Raw genomic sequence first — 27,570 nt, forward strand, 5'->3', positions numbered from 1 at the left:
TCTTTCATGGCTCCTACACTCTGGAATAGCCTTCCTGATAACGTCCGAGGCTCAGACACACTCTCCCAGTTCAAAACTAGATTAAAGACCTATCTGTTTAGTAAAGCATACACTCAATGCATCACCTAGCAGGTTCCACACAGGTTCTGCATCTTGTTTACATACACTATGAACAGCAGCTACGCTTATTATTTTCTTTATTCTCTATTTTCACCTGGGGATACTCATCCCGAGGTCCTCAGATTATGCGGAGTCACTGATTGGATCCAAGACCAGCGACGTGATGATCCCAAGGTTTCCATATCCGGGACCAGGCCATATCCTGAGCAGCTGCTGCGCTGATGGTCATGGAAGTGGAGAACATGAGACTGATTCCAGCGACGCTCCAGGGACAGACGAGTCTTCTCTGAGGCCATCTTACAGCCCACCGCGGTGACTGAAACTCTGCACAAGACTTTTGGCCAGCGGAGAAATTAAAATGGTCGTGCCGAACTGAGTCTGGTTCCCTCAAGGTTTTTTTTCTTCACTTCCATCAGGTGAAGTTTTTTTTCCCTCTCCGCTGTCGCCACTGGCTCGCATGGTTCAGGATTGGTAGAGCTACGCATCGATGAATTTGCTCTTCAGTGTTTGAACTCTCAGTAATGATTAAATCACACTGAACTGAGCTAAACTGAACTAAACTGAACTTAAACACTAAAAAATGAACTACACTGTTCCAGTTACTATGACCATTTATGTGAAGCTGCTTTGACACAATCTACATTGTAAAAGCGCTATACAAATAAAGCTGAATTGAATTACAAACTTTATTTAGGATGTAATTAGATTGTCATTACATTATAATTAATATGTAATAACATTGTTAATACAGTGTCATAACTATGTAAGAACAATGTAATTACACTGTTATAACATTGTAAGTACATTGTTAAAATATTATTATAATATTGTAACATAGTAATAACGTTTAAGAAGATTGCCATATTGTAATTACAAATATAACAGTATTGTACATGTATTTTTGTATATTTCATGCACTGTAGTTGTGTTATAGTTATATACATGCACGGTATATTATATACATAAACAGTACACATATAATATGTAATTGCAAACTTTTATCCTGGATGTAGTTACTATGTCAGTACATTTTATTTATATTGTGATTGCATTGTAATGACATTCAAGATTAACAAATGCGTTTATATATTTCATGTACAGTGTGTATTTATAGTTACATACTTAAATATGCACAGTACACATGTAATATGTAGTTACAAACTTTAACATCGATTTATAAACCTGTTTATACGTGAGTGCAATTACTTTGTTGTTACATTGTAATACATTGCTATTACTTTGTAATAATATCCAGGATAATATTTGTGTATTTATATGTAAATATCCACAGTACATATTTAATTATAAACTTTTATCTTGTGTGCAATTACTGTGTCGTTACATTGTAATTACATTGTAGTTAAATCTAAGATAAATATTTATAAACAAGTTTCTTTGTATATTTTATGTACAGTATTTGTGTATTTATAAGTAATTATATGCAGTACAAATGTAATTACAAACATGCATTAACAAACTTAATTACTATGTCATTAAATTGTAATTATGTCCAAGATAATGTTTATAAACATAAATTATCCTTTGTACATTTCATGTACCGTATTCATATATATATATATATATATATATATATATATATATATATATATATATATATATATATATATATGTGTGTGCAAATATCAGCAGTGCGTATGCATATTTAGGATGTAACTACATTGTCATTACATTATAGTTAATATGTTTTAAAATTGTAATTACATTGTAATAACATTGTAACAACATTGTTATTGCATTATTATAACGTTATAATGTTAAAGTACATTGCTATAACATTGTAATTACAATAAAGTACATAGCTATGACATTGTAAATACATCCTTGTGTTGTAGTTATGTACATATACGGTATATTATATACATATGCAATACACATGTAATATGTAATTGCAAACTTTTATGCTGGATTTAATTACTATGTCAACACATTGTAATTATATTGTGATTGCATTGTAATTACATTCAAGATTAACAAACAGCTTTGTATATTTCATGTACAGTGTGTATTTATAGTTATATACAGTGTTGGGCAAGTTACTTGACATATGTAGTGAGCTAAGCTATTAGCTACTCTACCTAAAAATGTAGCTTAACTACACTAAAGCTACCCCCTGGGAAATGTAGCAAGCTAAGCTAAAAGCTACATGGCAAAAGTAGCTTAGCTACATCTAAGATATTTTTACAATTTTCATTTTTAAATCGAAGCCACTTAAATTCAAGTCAATCATATCTTAGTGATCAATAAAACTGTAAATGAAACATATAAGGCATAATAGTTCAGTTCAGTTATTTACTGTAAATAAGAGGCTATACTAAACAGAAACACCTTATAGTATATAACAGCTAAAACAAAAAATTCAATAAAACCAGGTGTTACACATTTAAAATACTAAAGTAATTTATAGTAAAGGGAATATTTTTATCTAGGCTAGCTAATCAAGCTCTTACTAGGCTTTCTAGAAACATCTTTGCAGGTGTGTTGAAGCAAGTTGGAGCTAAAATCTGCAGGACACCGGCCCTCCAGGACCGAGTTTGGATACCCCTGGTCTAGAGGCTGGAAATGGGCTTTTTATCGTGTCTGCTATAGTGCTAATGTTGGTTTTATTTTGTTTACATAAATAATATGAGCTTGGTGTAAATGCACAGTAAAGTTACAAACTTATTGCCACATTAGATCATTATGATAACATGATATATGCCTTCAGTGATTTCCTGAAGATACAGTAAACTACAGAAATGGCCATAGTCAATCTCATATGAAGCAAGAGATCATAAAAACATATGATGACGTGGGCAGGTGCTGTAGTGCTATCCTATTTCTTAGGGGTAAAATTTTAAGCTCTTCCCCTTCACACTCGGTTTCAAGGGACAAGGGGAAGGGTTAGGGGGTACATAAATAGAATTGGGATTGGGCCTTAAACTTGATCAGAGAAACGCTATTGCTGTTAAACATTGTTTACCTCACTAAGCCAGTTTAATGATGAAGGAATTACTCCCATAGGCCCATTGATAGAAGGTTTGCAAAGAAATGTCATGCTCCCAAAAAATACAGTATTTTATCTTGATAAATTTATGGTTGCTGTATTTTGTAGTTTAGTTTGATACACTTAAAACTGAGGTATTTGGTATTTTATTTCAAAATACATTTCAATGTAGGTTATTTTTTATATTTCTATGTGCAAAACTGTACACTAAAAAGTTATAAAATAAAATAACACTTAAGCAAAAATGTTATTTTTCATACTTTCTTCCTTTGAAGAATGTATCCATGGATTTATAAATGATGAACAATGAAAATAATTCACTGTTAAGCAATAAAAAAAAATAACTTAAATTAGGAGCGATGCTGAGAATATAGGCCTTTATAAACAGGTGTTTATTCTCAGTTGCACTAACTAGCAGTTTTACTGTAGTTTGTAATTGATACTAATGGCATGTGTTTAAAGGTGACCCAATCAATCAGTCGGACAAAAGAATCGATCAAAGCAGGTTCCAGATTTCGATTGTCCTGCAGCGACTGAAGTGATTCATTGACAGCAGTCAGACTTGTTTTGTTGAGCCGAGAAGAGGAGAGAACTCAACTGTTGATTTTTCATTAACTATCAGCTGCCTCACGACGATCCTCCCGTGTAAAAACAGGCACAGGAGGGTTTATTTTCCTCTCAGCTCAGAAAGAGGTGGGCATTAACAGAGGGCTCTGGACAGCGGGCGCACACACTTCACGCGCTGCTCGTCATCAGTAAACACGATTTAACTAGTTTACGTCACGTTTGCGATTATTTCTACACGCGGGACTTACAGTAGTCGCCTGGACATTCCAGTGCTCCTCAGGTAGGAACTTGTTTGTGAAATGTAGATTTGTTATCAACTTTTCAATGTCTTTAAGTGAGTTTATAAGTTGATTTTGTGAATGTCAGTAACAACGACTGATTATTTCGCTTGTGCTTGTTTTGACGTGAGGCAGCTGTGTTGCTTTATTTCCCTCCGTTAATCATTAGTCGGGAGTTTTGCGCCAGTCTGGGATATTCCCGATATTCCCACTTTACCCACAGGTTGTCATAGAAACCGAAAGTGTGTTGGCTTTTAGATAGGATGAGTGACTTTGTAGTTGAGAGGTACGAATTGTAAAAGGGAATCTGTTAAGTACATTTTGTGTTCGAGACTGTGACTGCAGGACTGTGTTGAAATGCTGAAGTTCTTTAATTAGTGATCTTATTAATTGTGGTGCTTTCATTAACAGGTAACTGCAATGTTGACGTGAACTTACAAAATCAGGCTATTCTGTGAATAAGTAAGCTAGAAACGTTTATAAATGGCTGTTCTTTAACTTCTGACATATTTTACACTTTTTTTGTCTAGAAATGTCATTTCCACAACATTTTAAATGAGTTAATAGACAAGACATTTTAGAGAAAACTCCCCCACTGAAATAAAGAAGTATCTAAATAAAAAGGTGTGGAGAAATATACTTTTTTGGAAATCATTAATGTTATTTATTAATGATCAAACTTTCTGTTTAATGTTTAGTAAATATTTTCACAATTTTAAACAAGTAATAATAATAAAAATATATATTTATTTTGCCCCCTTTCTATACAGACTCAAGTATAAAAATGTGTTGTCACTGAACACAATTTATCTTGTTAATAAAATTCGGGAGACAACAAACAAATAAATCTTCATCCTGCACTTTCTTAAGTAATGCAGAAACATTTATAAATGCAAGTCGAAAACAACTTTTAACACATCTCAAGACAGTAACAGACAGGGTTTTTGAAACTCCTATACTCATCAACAACTGTTTGTACTCTGCTGCATCATTCATCAATGCGTCATTTCAACAACATTGACATAATTTCTTTCAAGTTTCAGTCTTTAATCCATTAAGTATTTACATATTCTATTGATGGGTTTAAAAAAGCCTTAAACCACCCCTTACAATCTGAAAGCAAAATTGTATTTAAAGTAGCCAATTGATTAGGATTGATGTGTTTACACTTGATTTGGGTCCATGTAAATACAGCTATTGTTGTATAAACACACACACACAACAATATTTCACACATGCCTAATCTCTATCTTTATTATCTTCAATAATCTGCTGACTGTGGCTTAATCTTTTAAAATTACATTTTATATCAACAATTAAGACTTGTGATGAATTATAGTAGAGAAATTAGTCCTACACATAAAATAGTGTTTTAAGGACAAAAATGATGGGAAAAAGGATTTGTAAAATGTGCATATAAAGTTCCTAAAAGTAAACATATACCAGAATATTTCTTTATTTATAAATGATTATGGCTTATGTAATGATATAAAGTGGTTAAATTAAGTCAAATTTAAAGTAAATGTGTAAATCAGCTGTATTCTCCAGTCATGTTTGTTTTTATAGATCACAACTATTGTGTGGAATGTGGCGTACACACATTTATGCCCCTGTTTTGTGGGTAGATCACATTTATAAATGAGAGCCAATGTCTTATAGGGCAGTTTAAGTAGAATAATTAGCACTGGTCTGTTGAATTATTAGAAAACAATGCACACCTGAGGTGTAACTATTACTGTACCTAGCAATCTCACATTATGCCTGAATTATTATTTTTCATAATTCAATGGGCATGACTGTGGCGACCCCTGATAAAGCAGGGAATAAGCCGAAAGTGAGTGAGAACTCAATGGTCATTCATAATTGCTTGTATGTTATTTACAGGCTTTCATAGAAATTCTTGGTTCAGGACAGGATCAAAAGGCATTTAAAGACAAGTCACATAGCAAAAAAAAAAAACACTGTTAAACATTTCACATACTGCCTTATTTTGCCTTATTATTTAGTACCTGGGCAGAATGTGAAATAACTCCAGCTTCTGTTACACTGTTATCACTTTGGAAAGAATTTAACTCTGAAACGTACATTCCTGAACAACAGTCAACACCATCTTACAACCGATATCACATTTTCAGTCTGTTTTGTCTCAAATGGTCCATCAGGGATTGAGGATTGTATTTAGTTGAGTCAATTTTCAGAGCAGATTGTTAACAATTAACTATAACAACTATTTTCTGAAGCCTAAAATGTAGTCATTTATAACATCAACATACACTTGAGCTCTTCCCCTGTGACTCTGCTGAATAAAAGGATAACAAAACGCAATATTTCTTTGTGTATATTAAGAAATGTTCCAACAAAATAGTAGTAAATTGTTGGTGTAATGTATTAAGGATGAATGAACTCAAAACATTCATTTATAGCTTAATGTTTGATTAAGGATACAGTTGACTCGCTCAACCAAACATTGAAAGGAACGTATTTTCCCCTCTCACTCTGGCGATCAAGCAAACCAGAAGGAAGTGATTTGGCCCTGGGGATTATTAGCTTTCTATGTCATGGTCACCTACACATAAACACTGTCAGTCAAAAGTGTAGAACAGTAAAATATGTGAAATTTGGAACTTATTAAGTAAATGACATTACATAAATTGGCTTTAAATTTGTCAAAAGTGATAATAAAGATATTTGTAATGTCATAAACATTTTCTATTTCATATAAATGTTTTCCTATTCATAAACGAAAGCTAAAAAAATAAGTTTTCCACATTATATACACTCACATTAGGGCTTCATGATAATGAAAAAAAAAGGATATTACAGTATACTTTTTTCTGCAATAAAAATATTGAGATATGACTACAGGTACACTAGATTTAATAGCACTATTTGATGTGTTTTGGGGAGTCTATATATATATATATATATATATATATATATATATATATATATATATATATATATATATTTTTTTTTTTTTTTTTTTTTTTTTTTTTTTGCTCGTTCAAACTACTTATTTAAAATGAACTGAAACAACACATTTTTTGACATTTTTTTGGACAACCTAATTTTTTCATGTTCAATCCACAAAAAATTAGTTAAAAGTGTTAAGTTAACTTAATCAATTTGTGTTGGGATGACATGAATAAATTGTGTGGAACCTTGCATTTTTACAGTTGTAAAGTATTTAAGTACATTAATTGATTAATCACAATGCAAAAAGTGCTTTTCTTACGTTGCTTTGTCTCGTTTCTAGTCCAAATATCTATTAATTTTTAGAACAAGTAAAAATATTGTTTTGTTTTCAATTTCAGAAGAAATACTTTCCAGATGGGTAAGTAAATTATATATAAAGTATATATGCAGTCAAGCCCGAAGCTATTCATACTCCTGGCAAATTATGACACACAATTACTTTCATTACATGTACTTCTGCAATTCCTTTTGGATGGATAATAACACAGACATCTCCCGAAAGATTGTAGAACAAAATCCTATATATAAAAAAAAAACTTTTAAAAAACTTTTGACCATTAGTGTGTACATATTCACTATATATAGTAATAGACAGAGGCACAAGTTTACTGTGTTGATGTTATAGGAAAAGCGTTGTCATCGCTGCAGTATTTCTCATACTGCATTATGTGTCCTTCATTTACTGTAGAGTGGTGTTGCGTGTCAGTGTTTTTTGGCAGCTGTTCGCTCAGGCCTTCTCTTTGACCTCAGTATAGTAGTGGTCAGCAGAAAACAAACAGCCGGCAGAGGGTAAAAAACTGGGGTGAGACACATTACATGTAGACGCATGGCTTGAGCTTTGTTTTACTCTCTCAACCTGAAGTACATTTACTTTTTTTTCTTTTTTCTGTTTGTTTTTCTCACAGTTTCGGTTTTCCTCCTCAGTCTCTATTGACTGCTCTCTGCTGGCTTTTTATCTCTATCACAATCCCACAAATTCCATTGAGTCACACTGTAAAGTAGTAGTTCACTCACTATTGGTTTTGTGTTGTGAGCTTGTAAAAATCTTTACAGTTTTTTTCTATACAGTGGTAGTTCATAGAGACTACTACATAGAGACTGCAAGTGAATTTTATGGTATAGTATAGAGTAAACTTCAATAATTTGAAATTATTATTTGCAATTGCATACAGTGATGTGCTGTTAAACAACATTGAGTCCTAAAATGTTGATATAGATTTATATATATTGTATACATTATGAGGTGTGTGTACAAATAGTAGGACTCAGATTATTGTGATGTGTAAAACGGAGATGAATTTGTGGAATCTAGCAATAAAAATAAAATTAGCTCTATGTACAGAATAGCACAAAAATTGGCAAATTCTGGAGGAATACAAATAATCTAATACATTCATTTTCTTTTTGGCTCAGTCTCTTTATTAATCTGGAATCGCCACAGTGGAATGAACCGCCAACTTATCCAGGATATGTTTTACCGAGCAGCCTTCCATCTGCAACCCAGCTCGGGGAAACATCCATACACACTCATTCACACTCATACTACGGACAATTTAGCTTACCCAATTTAGCTTACCCAGTTCACCTGTACAGCATATCTTTGGACTGTGGAGGAAACCGGAGCACCCGGATGAAACCCAAGCAAACACAGGGAGAACATGCAAACTCCACACAGAAACGCTAGCTGACCCAGCCGAGGCTCGAAACAGCGACTTTCTTGCTGTGAGGCGACAGCCTTACCTACTGCGCCATTGCAAATCTAATACATAATATATACAAGACTTAGTGTAAACATTAAGACTCAAATAAATAATCAAGTTTCCCAGAACTAGGTTGCGGCTGGAAGGGCATCCACTGTGTAAAACATATGCTGGAATAGTTAGTGGTTCATTTCGCTGTGGTGACCTATGATAAATTATGGACTAAGCCGGAGGAAAATGAATGAATGAATAAATAATCAATTATTAAAGTGTAGAACAACATACTAAACAAATAAAAAAATAACAAAAAATACAAATGAGATAAAAATTGATCTTTAAAATTTTATTTAATTAATCAATTAATTTAAATAATGCTGCACTATTATAAGTAGAAAAAATAAGTAGAAATAATAATACAATATAAATAAATATTAACTAATATTTTTTTCTTTTAGAAAAGTAAACATTTAAACCCACTTATAATATAAATATTTCCACAGGAATATATATTTAATGTAATAATAATAATATATATATATATATATATATACACACACACATATATATATATATATATATATATACACACACACATATATATATATATATATATATATATATATATATATATATATATATATATATATATATATATATATATATATATATATATATATATATATATATATATATATATATATATGTGTGTGTGTGATGAGGATGTTTGTTTGTATTTGATGGTCTGTGGCTGGCATTTACAAGATGTAGAACTTAGAATTTGGATTAATTTGGTTTAGGCTGGTGCTATTCACTGTTAATCTGTTTTGCAGAACCTGAACATACTTAGAAGCATTACACAATAAAGGAGAAGGAAAATTACAACCCATCATTTGTCCTTTTTATTCACACCAAACCATAACAGTCCAAAACTAATAACTTGTGTGGCACTTGTCAACTTGTGTAGCACACTTGACAACTTAGTAATTCTCAATCTCAGCTTCCTTGTTATTTCTTGCATAAAAAGCTTAAATCATATATTATGTAAGGAATAACTGACGATGGCAATACTTCAAGTCGGTCAGACATTTTGTTTAGCAGTATAAAGCTCATATGCACATTTTTAACTTTAATTTTTGTAATTCTACAATTTTAAATAATCATTTCTAGAATCCCCACTGATTAAATTAATATTAAAAAACGATACACACAGCAGTGATGCATTCTTAATAGTCAAAAACATGCAAAACAAGCATATAAAAGGAATAACATTTCTTCATATCTCTTCTATCTTACACATAATCAGTTATAAGGAAAGTTTGCGGGAAAGTCCCTGCTGTGTGTGTGTGTGTGTGTGTGTGAGAGAGAGAGAGTTACTGGAGGAAGTGTTTATTGGTACAGATGTACAGGGTGAGAGGTGGAAGCGTTGAGGTCAAACCAGCCTATGATGATGTGCTTCTTCCTTCCCCAAAAACTGACAAACACATTCGCAGAAGCTGCCAAACTCTTATAAAACATGTCGTTTGTTTATGTACTGTATCAATAGCCATCACATGCTTTAAAATCAAAATACTAACTGTACATGAGCAATTATCCTGTAAATGAATCATCAGCTTTTCCAAGACTTATGTGATGATTAATAGTCCAGGAACAGAAAGCAGCTACTCAAGGATATAAATATCTGTTTTCTGCTAGTCATTTTGTTCCTTACGCCCTAATGTGCTTATAGGCCACATGTGAAACAGAATCGCTTCGAGTGATTTGTGCAGCACAATGACAGGAAACGTTTGGTCATTTTTCCCTCTGCCCTGCTCCGTTTATAAATGTCTGTGCTGGCCTGATGCTTCCTGATAAAAGGAGATTTGGACAATGAAGAAATCAATGCGGTGGCTTGCTTGAGTCTGTTTCAGGATGACATTTAAAGTGCTGCTGCTCTCGATCGTATGATAGTTTGTATTTGACTAGTCTTGTGTTGACTTCAGTCTCATGACAGACTTTCATTGGTCAGCTTTCATTGGTCAAAGACCACCAGAGACTGTCTGATTGACACAGAGAGCAACCAATCAAATTTGGTTTTGCCAGCGTCATGTTTAGTGGGTTGAAACAATAACAATTGCAGTGACTCGCAACCCCCACTATCCTCAGAGGGGGTTATAAACTTGCAAAAGCACTCACCAATAGGCCTATATAAACATAAGCATATTGACAACACAAAAAGTGCAAGTCTAACAACCATATATTAGCCCCCCTTTTTTCTTTTTTAAATATTTCCCAAATGATGTTTAACAGAGCAAGGAAATTTTCACAGTATGTCTGAAAATATATTTTCTTCAGGAGAAAGTCTTGTTTGTTTTATTTCAGCTAGAATAAAAGCAGTTTTTAATTTTTTAAAAACCATTTTAAGGTCAAAATTATTAGCCCCTTTAAGCTTGTTTTTTCGATAGTTTACAGAACAAACCATCATTATACAATAGCTTGCCTTCTTACCCTAACCTGCCTAGTTAACCTAATTAACCTAATCAAGCCTTTTAATGTCACTTTAAGCTGTATAGAAAGCTGTATTTAGGTGTCTTGAAAAATATCTAGTCAAATATTATTTACTGTCATCATGGCAAAGATAAAATAAATCAGTTGTTAGAAATGAGTTATTAAAACTATTGTTAAGAAATGTGTTGACAAAATCTTCTCTCCGTTAAAGGGGTTTAATAATTCTGATTTCAACTGTAATTAATTTTGTCATTTATTATTTGTTTAATTTAATATTAACTTCATTTGATGAGACTGGTTGTCAAAATGTTTAATGCACGTTCTCTGTTTATTTGTGTGTTTCTTCTTAATTTACATGAGAGCCATGAAGATGTCAAAGTTTGCCACGGCACCATATAATCAATTTGCTGCAACTGACGCTATTGCTGTGTCATTAATAGATCATAAACATCCGATGGGTAGAAATCCAAAGAGGAAAAATAGGCTAATGGCCTTTTTATTTCCATGTAGATTTTTTTAAATGTAAGTATTTAATACCATTTTTTTCTTCTGTAGATTATGGATAAAATATGGTAGTATTTAATAAGTAATAGTCTAATAAACCAGGGGGTCCTGACCCCCACTCTGGGAACAAGTGGTCTAGTAAACGACACTTCCCAAAAACTAAATGTTTATTTGGTTGATTTATTTAAAACATTCTCAGTAAAAACAGATATATATACAGTACAAATGTCAACAACAACAACAAATATAAACATATTATGATAAATTGTGTTCTAATTGTCTTAAAATGCTATATGGAAGACAAAGTAACGATGAAAGTAGATTTCATTTACTGTTGTGAAAGGATTTCAAAATATTTAAATAAAGATATTAATAAGATAACATTAGAAAAAAAATGTTTCCTGCAGTTTTTTCATTCTTTAATTATGAAAAGTACAGTAAGCTAAACATTCTGATTTCTGATTTTCTCATTTCTGAAGCATCATGTGACACTGATGTTAATTCAGCTTTGTCATCAAAATTATTTGTGTTGGTTTTGTTCAGTTTTGCAATAGTATTATGCACAAACATAATAGATTTGCTATAGATCTGCTATTTGCATGTATGAATTCATTTAATAGAAAACCCTCACACAGATGGCTGTTATCAGGTTTGAAGAGGTCATATTTGTACCAGGCTGTTCTTCCCACTGAACGTCATACTACATGCTTAAATTATATGACAAGATATTATTAGAGTGTCCAGTCGGGGGCAGCATTGGATCACGATTCTTAGGTCGGACTTTCATCAGACGTGGTTTCGACTGTTATAGGAAATGAGCTTCAAAACTGTCACACACACTTTTGTCTTGTATTTTTGGTCAATTTCTTTGTTTTATATTATTCTACGCTACATTAATAATAAGAATAACATATTAAACAAACAAATTAATTAACAATGAAAAAAACAAAAACTAAAAGGCAGTTCATTCCGCTGGGGAAACCCCAAATTAATAAAGGGATTAAGCCAAAAAGAAAATGAATGCATGAATGAATAAAAACAAATGAATACATTTAAAAGTTTTAAATCATTTGCATCCACTTTAGTAGTTCACTTTTACGTTTGTGAAAATAGGGACTTATTTTGCATAATTTAAATATGTAAATATTCCTCCATGTTGCAAGTCTCTCTACATCTCTCTAAGTCAGATTTTTGCAGTGCGTCACATACATCATGTGTGGTCCTAGAAAAGCTTAGTTGTTTGCATGTGTGATGTAAGTGGAAAGAGAAACAATTAAGATTAAAAAAAGCACCTTTAGTAAATGAAGACAACAAAACACCTGCCAACACCACTGATCACAATGGAGGCTTTGTGGAGAGCAGAGAGAGATTCTATAGTGGGCAGAGAAAGATAACATTCATCACCCTCTGCCTGCAGGAAAACCTCCCTCTCTCTTTTTTTTTTACTATCCCTTGTTATCTCTCTTTATGGAGGAAAATGTGCCGCCACGCAACTACCACATGTATTACTTTTTAATACAAGTTTTATTGAGGTAAAAGAACAACAGCAACAACAACAACAACAAAACAACAACAACAACAATAATAATAATAATATTAATAATAATAGGATGTTATGACATTTTTCCAACCATTCAACAAATCAAGAGTGATCTCACATTTTGAGTTGGGTCATCAGATCAGATAAAATTTATACTGGACATGTAGGAAAAAACATTCTAATACAAATTTTAAAAACAACATTTTTGTGTAGATGACAAACACAATCAGAAAAGTAAAGTTCGTAGACAAACTTTATCCGCTTGTTAAGTGTGACGTCACGCGGAGCGGCTTCCGGGTCCAAGTGCTCTATTCAACTGAATGGGGAGATTAATGAAATGGTAATAATAAACGTTTAAAAAGCGATTTAATACTTTAGAAAGTCACGATCGCAATATATATGTCCATGCTTAATATCCGATGGCCAGAAAGTGATTAATTTTTTTATAAATTGATACATTTTTGGTATTTGTTATGCAGCAAGCCCAGAGATTGCTGTGTACATTATGATTTTATATAAAATTAACTTTAATGTGTGATAGGAATAAAACGTGATCATAAACGAATAATTTCTCCACTCAAATGAATGGTGGCTTGGACCCGGAAACAGTATACATACGTCACAAACACGTCACCACTTAACAAGCGGATAGTGGCTTGAGAAAGTCTGAAAGTTTGAACTTGAGTTTAATTTGAAGCTAAGGTGTTCTGAGTTGCTGCTAAGGTTTTGATAGGCGGTTGCTAAGACATTGCTTGGGTGTTTTGATTGGTTGTTAAGGTGTTGCTAGTCGGTTGCAAAGGTGTTTTGAGTGGTTGCTAGGTGGTTGCTAAGGCATTGCTAGGCATTTGCTAGGGTGTTCTGAGTAATTGCCAAGGCATTGCTAGAGTGTTTTATGTGGTTGCTAAGGCGTTGCTAGGTTGTTGCAATGGTGTTCTAGGTGGTTATTGAGGTGTTGCTAAGCAATGTTCTGAGTTAAGATGTTACTACATGGTTTCTAAGGTGTTCTGAGTGGTTGCTAGGCAATTGTTAACCTAACCTATCATGGTTCTGGTATGAATTAGCATTTTGCTGGCATGTTTCTTGCATAAATTAGCCTGTTGTTAGCATTGTTCTTTTAAGTAAGTTGAAAGGTCATGAGTGATTGGCAGATAGGTTGTCTGAGTTAAATAAGAAATTTAAGTATGTATGACAGTCTGGTTCAAAGTTATGAGGTGACCAAAATTGTATAAGTGTTAAGTCAATGAAACTTTTCTGAATTTTGAATTCTGAAAAACCGTAAGTCGGATCAGTAGGAAAAGATATAACTTAATTCAGTATAGTTTGAAGGTTTAAAGTTAGTTTGGTGGTTATGTTTGGTTTTAGTTTGGTGACAGTATGAACTGTCTAGGAGGAGATGCGTTCTTAAAACTGTCTAAGAAGAAGACGGAGTAATAAGAATAAGTTTATGTAGTATAACAGTATGTTGGCTTTCTCAAGCAACCAAATAGTCTCCAAGGTAGAAGATTAACTACCATAACACTACAAAAAAAGATAAAGATTAGGGTCACTTATGCATTTATTTACTCAACTAAAAAAAACAAACAATATATATATTTGTCACATACACAGTCATGCACAGTATGAATATATGCAGTGAAATATAAGTCTGCCTGTGACCTTGAATAATAATAGTATAGGATAGTAATAGTAATAGTAACCATGAATAATAATCATGATTAATCGCATCCAAAGAAAGTTTGTTTTGATATAATATGTGTTTGCAATATATTTATTATCCATATGTGATACAAATAAATACATAAAACAATTGTTGGGGGATAAAAATCAGTTAAATAAAAAGTCTGGTGTGTCAGATGAAGAGAAGACGCAGTGTCAGAGATGCAAGAAGAATGAAGAATTCACTGAAGATAGTTTGCAGTTCTAAGGCAGAAGGGCTTCACACTCGAGCTGAGTTCGCAGGCTGATCTGACTTACAGTACAACAATAATCATATTAATTAAATGATGAGAAAAGGGATAATGACAAAAGGATAAACACTGATTCATGCTGGGACGTATCGGAAGGCAGATATCCGAATCCATCACAAAACTATACGAAACTATTTTGTTACATAGATATTTAAGTTAATATAAAATTTGTATCATATATTTCATAAATAAATTATTTCTCAAGTATATTCATGGCTGTGTGTATTTATATATACATGATAATAAATGTACACATTACGTACGCTTAAATTGTGTCAAAACAAACTTATTTTGGATGTGATTATCAATACAAATCTCAATTATAGAGTATAATATGAAGTCAAAGCACTTCATATTCAATGTTCAATGTGTCTCCTAGGCTTTTTTAAATCCTATGTATTTGGTATCATAGGCTGTGGTATCAAATAGTCTGACATCTATAAAACCCAAGTAAAGCTGGCTGTTTAGATGTTCACCCTTTTATGAAGTGTAAACATGGTGCATGCATCATTTGTTTGGACAGCTTCCTTCCATACATGGCTGCCAGAGAAATGATAAACATGAGCATTATAGATTATAGTTCAGAGCGAACAGGAAACACCTCAGCACTAGGAAACGCTCACAAAAATACAAATGCATTCTTTGTGTGGTCTTCCTTGTTTACTGTTGATGACAGGGCAGAACTGCATTATTTGGAGCTATGCTAGGTCATGGCTGATAGGTCACTTGTCATGCGACTGGAGAACAGCAGACAGAAGCTGTTTTACATGCAGAGGGTGAAAAAGAGGAAAAACACTTTACTTGAGGAACGCCGAAATAAAATGTTAAATGTTGTTAACACTTACAAGATGCAGCAAAGTTACATTTAAAAAATGTTACATTAATTTTTTAAAAGTTGTGCACAAAAAGCAGATCCTATAAAGTATATTGTATTATGTATATTGTATATACACTGTAAAAAAGTTGACTCAACTGAAAATTGTAAGGCAACTTGCTGCAAAGTTGTTTGAGTTGAATGAACTGAAATCGAGTGCAGTACTTGGGTTAAAGTTGAGTCACCTCAAAAAAGTTGTGCAGCATGTAGCCTTACAATTTTAAGCTGATTCAACCTATTTCTTACAATCTATATTGTATTATATCATATACAGTTGAAGTAATTATTAGCCCCCCTATTTATTTTTTTTCGCAATTTCTGTGTAACAGAGAGAAGATTTTTTTTCAACACATTTTTAAACAAATAATTAATTCATTCATTTTCTTTTCGACTTAGTCCCTTTATTAATCTGGGGTCGCCACAGCGGAATGAACCGCCAATTTATCTAGCACGTTGCTCTTCCAGCCACAGCCCATGAATGTGAAACATCCATTTACACTCATTCCCACACATAAACAACACAATTTAGCTTACCCAATTTACCTATATCACATGTTTTTTGGATTTGTGGGGGAAACTGGAGCACCCAGAGAAAACCCACGCGAATGCAGGGAGAACATGCAAACTCCACACAGAAACGCCAACAGACCCAGCTGAGGCTCAAACCTGCAATCTTTTTGTTGTGAGCCGATAGCACTATCTACTGCACCATCGCGTCACCATTTCTAATAACTGATTTATTTTCTCTTTGCCATGATGGCAGTACATAATATTTTTGCTAGATATTTTACAAGACACTTCTATACAGCTTAAAGTGACATTTAAAGGCTTAACTGGGTTAATTAGATTAACTAGGCAGGATAGGGTAATTAGGCAAGTTATTGTATATGGAATGTAGCTTAAAGTGGTAAAATAATTTGACCTTAAAATGTTTTTTTAATTAAAAGCTGCTTTAATTCTAGCTGATATAAAACAAATAAGAATTTCTACAGAAGACAAAATATTATTAGACATACTGTGAAAATTGCATTGCTTTGTTAAACATCATTTGGAAAATATAAAAATAAAATAAAAATAAAAAGGAGGGTGTAATGTGAATAGGACGCTGACACAGAAGTGCGGATCCAAATGCAAGTTTATTAAACATAGATGGTCAGGTAAGCAATAGTCAACACAGGGCCAAACAGATATATACAGGCAATCCAGAGTCGTGGTCATAAAAAACAAGCAAATGGTTAAAGGCAGACAGCAAGCAATGTAAACAAACAAAACAAACCGAGGGTACAAGGCAAGGCAAACGCGTCGTAATAATCACAAAGACAGTGTAACAAGACTCTGCAATGATGTGTGTTTAAATAGTCCTGTAATCAGTCCATGAGCAGCTTCAGCTGTGAGTGTTTGCAACCAGACAGGATTAGGAACCGGTGTGTGTTCAGTGCTTGACTGAGTCTTGTTGTCCAAATAAAGGCAGATTTGTAGTTGCAATCTGTGTGTTTATCAGCGATCTGTAAGGATTGAGCTGCTGTCACACTAGAGTTTGTGTGCAAAATACTGTCGTACGACGCTGTGAAAAGTGGCGGGATTAAACAAGCTTATAAGACATTTAAAAAAGCGAGCGATTGCTCCATGTTTTAAATTTCTGTCCAGAGATGTCATGTTTTGATCCTTGATTGGTCTCACGCTGTCAAGTGATGCGATTTCGGAGGTCAGAGTCCTCCAAGCTTCAACTTTGCACCGCAGCAACCTTCGAAACTTGACGCATGACCTTGCGTTTCCGGTCTGACACATTTGCTTGCATATGAATGGAAGTCCATGGGAGGAAAAGCCCAGTGTGACCGCAGCTTTAGATTGCTGGTGATTGTGACAGGGGGCAAGTAATTCTGACTTTAACTGTATATTTCTTTGGATTTACTGGATTTATTAACTATGTGTTTGTGTAAAATGTTTTTCTTTTTTTATTATTATATTATTTATTTGATACATTTAATATAAATATATTTAAAAAAAATGACATTTGGTTGAAACAAATTTACATTTATTGTGATTGAAAATCAGGGCTATTAAGGGTTAAAATAAATGAAAAATAATTTAAGGACTTTATTAATTAATGACTTTAATGCGGGAAAGAACTACAATTCCATGAAACAATGCCAATGACTCAGTTAAGTAAAACTGACTGAGAAATAGAACACATTTGTTTTAAGTTCATCTACCGTAGTCAACTTTTAAAGTGGTTCAGAAATGTTTTTCTAAATTGTCGTAATACATGAATGAGTGTTGTTTTTTGTATATGTTTGTTGATTTTCAACATTTACAAAGTTCAAATAAACAAACAAAGCACAAAAGATGGGACGATAAAGCACACTTAGAAAAACAAACAAAAAACAGGCAGATATATACATACAAACATTAAAGATTACATAAGTTATGTAAGTCCTCTAGAATAGAAGAAATGTTCAGCCCTATATTTCTTTCACTGAATGTCACGAGCCTGTAGAGGGACTGTTTATGTTTATCCACAATAGAACTACATTGTATTCCAATCAACATATTCAAAGTGTCACAAACTATACCAATGGTCAAAATTGAATGAATCTTTTGACCTACCCCAGCCCAAAACCTCTGGATTTCCCTGCAATACCAAAAACAATGAGCAAGATCCCCTCTTCTATAATTAAAATTTTGGACATAACGAAGGGCAGTCGTTTCTAAATGTGTGTCTCTGTAAAGGGGAAATATGAGCAATGAAAGCTTTGGATTCACATTAAATGTTGACTACTGCATATGCATTTTGCTACCTATAGGGAAACCAACACACATACTTAATAGGAGTGGGCGGAGCTAAAAATATGTTTTGGGTTGGCTCACTCTGATTGGTGGAATTTCTCTACACGCTGTAAAAAGATGCTACACAACTCCTTCATGTTTTCCCAACACAAATCGATAAAGTTTACTTAATAATTTTTACGAATGTAAGTAAATTAAACCAAAAACAATTAAGAACCTTAGGAATTGTGTTGTTTCAACTAATTTTAAATACGTAGTTTAAACAAGCAGCAAAAGTCTTTTTTCAGTGCAGCATTATGGGTAATGTAGTTGTTCTAAACCAATTCTAATTTTAAAATGTAAACAAAGTCAGTTTAATAATTACAAAGATATGGGTTCAACAAAATGATATACAATAGATGAACAACCTCAGAGTATACAACAGCTCTGCCTTTAAAGGTTCAGCAATTATTCTTAAAAAGAATCTATTTCCCTATATGGAGAACATGAGGTGAAGTTTTACTTGTGGGCCTGAATGTTGTGATCTATTTACCTATTTTTGCTTTAATAAATGCAGCATAGCTGTTTGGACAGCCCAAATTTCAGTTACAGCAGCCATAATGGCTATTCATGGGGAAGCTGCATTTAAATATTTACAAACTACAAAACTATTGTAGAGCTCTTAGTTTAGACTTCAGAGCTTAGTTTGGTACTTTTTTATATTATTTAAAGATATGCATTCATTTTTCATTATGATTTAAGTGTCTGGAAAGCGCCTGCTCACTGTAGCTGTCTCTGCATATTAGAGTATTTGAACATTATATTTATATACACTTCAACTTTAATTTGCTGCAGGGAAGAGTCGAGGTTGCCTGATTTAAATTTTTTAAACTGGATATATACCAGTTCTCTCTCTTGTGCATCAATCTCTCGCTATAGTTTTCTTCTTCTCCTTCTGGTTCTTTATAATGAATCTAACCAAGTGAGTCTAAAAAAAAAGCAAACAATGTGCATGAGCTCATTGCCAGCCATGTTCCTGCATCCCCAATGCAGGCTTTGCTTTCAGTCGTCACTTTCGTTTCACTTGTGCCTTCAGTAATCTCCGTCCTCCCCCTCTTCTCTCTCTTTCATTACCATCACTTTTCTCTGGACACTCAGCACTTTTTCACTGCTATCAATGGGAGCATTAAAATAAGCCTGAGTGAGAAGCCTTTTGTTGGAGTTTAATTACCGGGCCTGGATCCGGACTGTGATCCATAAGCGTGCGCTTGGGACATTGGCCGTAATCCACACTGCTACTACCGGACACTCTCTATGTCTAACTCTTAAAGTTTCCTTTTCAAAATTAAAAAGTGGCCAACAAAATAACATGGAGAACTAATGAAAAACTAATAAAGAATATTAAATTGAAAAACAAACTAACTAACAAAAATAATACTTAAGGAAATACTTTTTTATGTTTTGTTTTCATTACAAATACAATCACCGGCCACTTTATTAGGGACACCTGTCCAACTGCTTGTTAACGCAGATTTGTTATCAGCCAATCACATGACAGGAACTCATTTAGGCACGTAGACTTGGTCAAGACAATTTGCTGCAGTTCAAACCGAGCATCAGAATGGGAAAGAAAGGTGATTTAAGTGACTTTGAACATGGCATGGATGTTGGTGCCAGACGGGCTGGTCTGAGCATTTCAGAAACTGCTGATCTCCTGGTATTTTCACGCACAACAATCTCTAGGGTTTACAGAGAATGATTTGATAAAGAGAAAATATCCAGTGAGCAGCAGTTCTGTGGGCACAAATGCCTTGTTGATGCCAAAGGTCAGAGGAGAATGGCCAGACTAGTTCCAGCTGATAGAAGAGCAACAGTTACTTAAATAACCACGCGTTACAACAGATGTATGCAAAAGAGCATCTCTGAATGCACAACACATCCAACCTTAAGGCAGATTGGCTACAGCAGCAGAAGACCACACCGGGTGCCACTACTGTCAGCTAAGAACAGGAAACTGAGGCTACAATTCGCACAGGCTCACCAAAATTAGACACTAGAAGATTGGAAAAACATTTCCTGGTCTGATGAGTCTCCATTTCTGCTAGTGGTTGGGTCAGAATTTGCCGTCAACAAAATGAAAGCATGGATCCATGGTGCCTTGTATCAATGGTTTAAGCTGGTGGTGGTGGTGTTGTAATGGTGTGGGGTATATTTTCTTGGCACACGTTGGGCCCATTAGTACCAATTCAGCATTGTCAACATCACAGTCTACCTGAGTATTGTTGCTGGCCATGTCCATCCCTTTATGATCACAGTGTACCCATCTTCTGATGGCTACTTCCAGCAGCATAACACACCATGTCATAAAGCGCAAATCATCTCAGACTGGTTTCTTTAACACAACTATGGGTCTACTGTACTCAAATGGCCTCCACAGTAACCAGATTTCAATCCAATAGAGCACCTTTGGGATGTGGTGGAATGGGAAAGTCACATCATTGATGTGCAGCCGACAAATCTGCAGCAACTGCGTGGTGCTATCATGTTAATATGGACCAAAATCTCTGAGGAATATTTCCAATAAAACTCCCTCAGCAAAATTTCTTAAAATGAGATTTTTATTTTTTATTTATTTAACATTAAATGTAATTTTAAACTCATAAAAAATGTCAAATAAAATAATCATACTGTAAATAGTGAGTAAACCTGTTGACTTAAACGTGACAAACTGACTTTACTTAAAGCGAATAAACCCATTGTACCTTGGAACTGCTAAGTTGACTTAACTTTTATTATTATGCACATAGATCATTTATCTAATAATTGTAAGGCAACATGTTTACGTGTTTTAAAGTAAAGTCAATTAATATACAAAAATATAAATAATAATTATAGAATGATTAAACATATGATATAATATTTTTACTTATTTTAGCTATCAATTTTCAATGGTGACACTTAAAAATAATAGTCCATTTTGTCAATGTATTTACTAACATCAACAAACAATTAGTAATACATTTATTATGATATGTATTATCTTTGCTAACATTAGTTAATGTAATTTAAGTTAAATAGTGTTATTTCATGTTAGTTCATGTTATCTTACCATGCAAGTAATGTTAACAACTTTGGATTTTAATAATGCATTAGGAAATGTGCAACTATGAATAATAATGCTTTACAAGATTATTTATACTTAATGTTGTTAAGTATTAAATACATTAACATAGACCATTATTCTAAAAGGTTAACTTTTTGTTTCAATGTAATATACGTATAATTCTAATTTATTTTATTTAAAACATCTAAATAATAGTTTTTTTTTTATTAAAAACTGTATCACAAAAAATATAGACATGTTTTACATCACTAATGTTAATCATATCCGACAATGATAGCAACAAAGTATACTGCAATATGATATGATCATGATTTTGATGTAAATAGCAGTTACAGTGACTCATTGGTTAGAACTGTTGCCTTGCAGTAAAAAGGTCACTGGTTCGAGTTCTAGGATGGGCCAGTTGGCAACTCCCCGTGTTCGTGTGGGTTTCCTCCAGGTGCTTCGATTTTCCCAACAGTCCACAGACATGCAGTATGGGTGAAATGAATAAACTAAATTGGCTGTAGTGTATGAGTGTGTGTGAATGAGTGAGTGTATGAGGGTTTCCAAGTGCTGGGTTGTGGCTGAAAGGGCATCCACTGCATAAAACATATGTCAGAGTAATTAGTGGTTCATTCCATTGTGCTGACCCTTGATAAATCAGGAACTAAGCCAAGGGATAGTGAGTGAGTAGTAGTTACAGTAAATCTGGCTAATATAAAGTTCAGTCTTGAGTGTTTGCGTGCTCACTGTGTCCTCACAGCCCGGGTCGGACCAGATGCCATCACTCACACTTCCTCTCTGATGCCCAAGGGAAGGGGCCAATCAGCATATTATTATGACCCGGTCGGGAGGGTCCCGCCCTGCTTTAATCTAAGAGGAATTCAGGCTGGAACGACAGATTAACTGGGCTAAGGGGTCAAAGATTCACCCCCTGGGTCTAGTGTCCTGCCTGAGGGTCCCTGGAGCAGCAGGGGCACCTCATTTAAGAGACATTTATAGAGCTTAGCCTCAAATAAACTGCACACGACTGTGATTGACTGCTACAACTGAGCTTTCTTACCTCATTCAGTGAAGCAGTGGCATGTGTCTGTAATGAGGTCTAATTATGTTTTCAAATCAAAGAAACACAAAAATAAAATATGATCAAATCTATAAACCAATTAATGAAATATTTATTCTGATTTTACAGTTGAAGTCAGAATCATTAGCCCCCCCTTTGAATTTAGTTTCTTTTTAAAATATTTTTCTTAATGGTTTTTAACAGAGCAAGGAAATTTTCACAATATATCTGATAATATTTTTTCTTCTGGAGAAAGTCTGATTTGTTTTATTTCGGCTAGAATAAAAGCAGTTTTAAAAAATTTTAAACACCATTTTAAGGTCAAAATTATTACCTCCTTTAAGCTATATTTCTTTCGATAGTCTACAGAACAAATCATCATTATATAACAACTTGCCTAATTACCATAACCTGCCTAGTTAACCTAATTAACATAGTTAAACCTTTAAATGTCACTTTAAGCTGTTTAGAAGTGTCTTAAAAGTCAAATATTATTTACTGTCATCATGGCAAAGATAAAATAAATTTGTTATTATAAATGAGTTATTAAAACTATTATGTTTAGAAATGTTGAAACAATCTTCTCTCTGTTAAACAGAAATTGTGAAAAAAAAATAAACAATGCTTTAAAAATTTGGCGCATGATCTAAAAGGGTTGTAAGTTGCGTCGCGCCATAGTGCATTTGCTATTTACATGGCGGACTTTGTAAGTGGAAAAACTGAAAACTTCACTAGAGAGAAAACAATTGAACAGATCATCTGTAGCGCAAGAATGAGCCTCCTTATTCTTTACTTTCACTTTCACTCTCGTGGATAGGGAAACATGTTGTACGCACAGACATCCAATAGCCTATACATAATTAATTTCATTTATTAAGCACAAAAATTTGTTTCAAAACTATTTCTTATTCAATTCGAATTTCTAGCAAACAAATAAATGAACAATAATAACAAATTGTGGTCAAAAAACTGAGTTATTTACTCATACACATGCTGTCCCCCATATGGTCTAAAACCTGACAGGTGGGCAAATCTAAGCTTGTTTTTAATAAAACAAATATAAATATGGATATAATAAATAATACTGCTAATAATAATAACATTAAACAAAAGCTAATTGTCATAAATAAACTAAAAAAGCTCCCCGAGATGAAGAAGGCATGGAAGCAGTGGTTATAATAATTATGTAGACTAGAAAATAATATTTTTTGTAATATTTTAATCCTTTAATTCTTTTTCATTTGTCAAGATATTTGCGTATTGCTGTACATCCTGTGTGTATTAAGCAATGTTTAAGTGAGGCGTTTACACCTGGTCTGATCTATTGTGCAGTCTGTTATAGTTCGTCAAAACAGCAATGCGCCTTAATACGCCTCCTTTTTTTTTTAGATCAGAACGCCTATAGGCGCACATATGAGCGCAAATGCATTTGCTATTTAAACAGCATGGTGCAAAGGGTCAAAACGACTCTTGCGTCAAGCTGAAACTAACAAACAACAATTGCGTCGCGCTGCATTGCGCCGGTTGTATGATAGGGCCCCTTATGTCTTAAGTACTCTTAATATCAGTTGTCCAGTCTTAACGATTATTAATAACCAATGTGCATTTATATAGTGCATTTATTGTGCATTGCCATACACCCAAAGTGCTTTACAATCATAATTCTACAGCCCTGCTCTTTATGAGAAGTGCCATGGGATTTTTAATGACCATACAGAGTCAGAACCTCAGTTTAATGTCTCATCTCAACGATATTGTCTCTAGTGGGAGACTAAATGGTGTGCCTACACTACCCCTATGTTCAAATATCAATAGACAAAGTGCTAGCGAGACCCTAGAGAATCAAAATCCCATTATAAAACTCCAGTGCCAATTTTACATTTATTTCATGCATCCATTACAGCAAGATCATTTTCTAGAGTTTTCTAATATCTCTCAGTTAAATCTTCCTACTTGTAATTGTACACATGGACTGGAGGCCTGAAATGAGAGCTTTAGAGACGCCTGACCCAATTAGACCTCCTCGTGCCTCTGGGTATGATTTTATCTGAGATTCCACCCGCAGTGAAACCTATATGACTTGTTGGCGATGTGTTGGCGTGACTATTATGTGTGATGTTAGCGCATGTGCATTATGAAATGCCAGAGTAGCAGATGGAGTCAACAGGTGGCATGCAGTGTGTGTGGGTTATTCTGTATTTCTCTTTCTTTTGCGTGGATCAGCATGTAAGGGTAGGTGTGTGGGTGGCTTTTCTAGAAGAGTCTAATGCTGATAATGCTAAAAAGCTTCTTGAGACAGGGAAATGGAAAGCTCTATGCCCTCTGAATGACTCGGACTCCTAAAAACTATTAAAAATGTATTGTATTTCACTTCGGAGAATGTCAGGGAATGGAGTTTTAAAGAAAGGAAGGGATTATGTCTGCTGTTTTTTCAGTCAATTTGGAAACAAACTAAATTTTTGTTGGTTGTTCAAACTACTTATTTAAAATGAGTTGTATCATCACAATTCTTGGTTTTATCTATTTATTTATTTTGGGTGTCAATGTAATTGTTTTTGCAAATTTAAGTGGATTGAATATAAAACAGTTAAGTAAATGATTTATTCATTTATTCATTTTCTTGTCGGCTTAGTCCCTTTATTATTCCGAGGTCTCCACAGCGGAATGAACCGCCAACTTATCCAGCACGTTTTTATGCAGTGGATGCCCTTCCACCCACAACCCATCTCTGGGTCCGCAAACCCATCCACAAAAACTCATTCACACACACTCATACACTACAAACAATTTAGCCTACCCAATTCACCTGTACCACATGTCTTTGGACTGTGGGGGAAACCGGAGCACCCGGAGGAAACCCACACAAACGCAGGGAGAACATGCAAACTCCACACAGAAACGCCAACTGAGCCGAGGATCAAACCAGCAACCCAGCGACCTTCTTGCTGTGAGGTGACAGCACTCCCTACTGCGCCATTGCTTCGCCTAAGTGAATAATTGAACCTATAAAAATGTACTTAATCGATTTGTATTGGGACAACATGAAAGAATTGTGTTGAACCCAGCATTTTTTACAGTGTAGTTCAATAGTCTTAACCTCAATTCCTGGAGGGCCGCAGCTCTGCATAGTTTAGCTCATACCACCTCCAACTTACACCTGCTTAATATTGTCTAGTAGTCTTGATCACCTTGATTAGTTGGATCAGCTGTGTTTGATTAGGGTTGGAGCTACACAGTGCAGAGCTGCGGCCCTCCAGGAATCCAGTTTGAGACCAATGGTGTAGTTCATGGAAAATGAAAGTGCTTCCATGGATTGCAAATTTTACATTGACAATTGGTGATCGCGTGGGCTTCCTCCGGGTGCTCTGGTTTCCCCCACAAATCCAAAGACATGTGGTACAGGTGAATTGGGAATGCTAAATTGTCCGTAGTGTGTGTGTGTGTATGAGTGTGTATGATGTTTCCCAGAGATGGGTTGCAGCTGGAAGGGTATCTGCTGCTTAAAAAACATGCTGGATAAGTTGTCGGTTCATTCAGCTGTAGCGACCACAGTTTAATAAAGGGACTAAGCCGAAAAGAAAATGAATGAATGAATGATTTTTCTTGGGACAACAGAAAGGAATTGTGAAAATCCCAGCATTGTGTAGGTTATGCAAAAATGAAAGTACTTCCAAACAGTGTGCAGATTATACAATGACTATTCAGGGGTCAGCTTTTCGGTAGTTTTATGAATATATTTTATATTAATACATTTAATTCGATTACATTTTATTTATTAATTAAACATATTTACACTTTCAGTGTTTTGAGCGCTAAAATAAGTCTCTGACTTACAGCCATTCTAGTAATCTGAATATGCATTGACAATGGTATGAACCATTAAAAGGGCGATCAAATGTATATTTATATAACTTGTATATGTATATGTATATGTATATAACTTGTTATTTCATTCATTCATTTTCTTTTCAGTTTAGTTCCTTTATTAATCTGGGGTCGCCACAGTGGAATGAACCGCCAACTTTGTTATTTTATTATCATTATTAATTGTTATGATACAGATCGGTGCTAACTAGTTTACACTATTAAAAATGGCAGAAGCCTCTTTACATCTTGTTTTGACATGCTCCAATGGGATCCACTGTTATTTAGGGAACCCCCTGTAATTTGCACCCTGATTCCAGATCTTTATACGTTTTTTCTGTTGAATATAAAATAATATATTTTGAAGAACGCTTTGACATCTATAGTAGGTTAAACCATTCCTGAAGTCAATCAGTTCTCAGATAATCTTCATTTGTGTTGAAAGACATTCAAATAAGTTGGAAACAAGTAAAGGGTGATGAAATGATGACAGAATTGATGATAACTATCCCTCTAAAGGGATAACTTATTCTTAAAATTATTTTTTTTGTGATTTACATTCTTTCCTCTCTCTATCTATATATAAATGTATTTGCAGTGGGGCTAAAACCGCTCCTGCAAACAGTCATACATGCCAACTTTAGACCAAAATAAATGAGAGGGTGCTCGCTGCAGAGCCATTTGAGGAGAGGTGAGCTCCAGAGAGGGGGAGCATGAGCTGTCGCTCCTCCTCCTGTAAGCTGTTTTAATGCGTACA

General features: G+C 34.2%; 1 protein-coding gene across 3 annotated transcripts in view; it reads left to right on the forward strand.

The window, feature by feature from the left end:
• The first annotated feature begins 3,816 nt into the window (after positions 1 to 3,816).
• The window catches only part of ripor1 (RHO family interacting cell polarization regulator 1), a 133,679-nt gene continuing 109,925 nt past the window's right edge, over positions 3,817 to 27,570 (forward strand). For all 3 annotated transcript variants that reach the window (XM_087292372.1, XM_087292365.1, XM_087292368.1), the window contains exon 1: positions 3,817 to 3,971. The gene's annotated coding sequence lies outside the window, so the exon portion shown is untranslated. The remainder of the gene's footprint in view (positions 3,972 to 27,570) is intronic.

The sequence above is a fragment of the Danio rerio genome, chromosome 18, assembly GCF_052040795.2.
Source record: "Danio rerio strain M-AB ecotype USA chromosome 18, GRCz13ab, whole genome shotgun sequence".
NCBI lineage: Eukaryota > Metazoa > Chordata > Actinopteri > Cypriniformes > Danionidae > Danio > Danio rerio.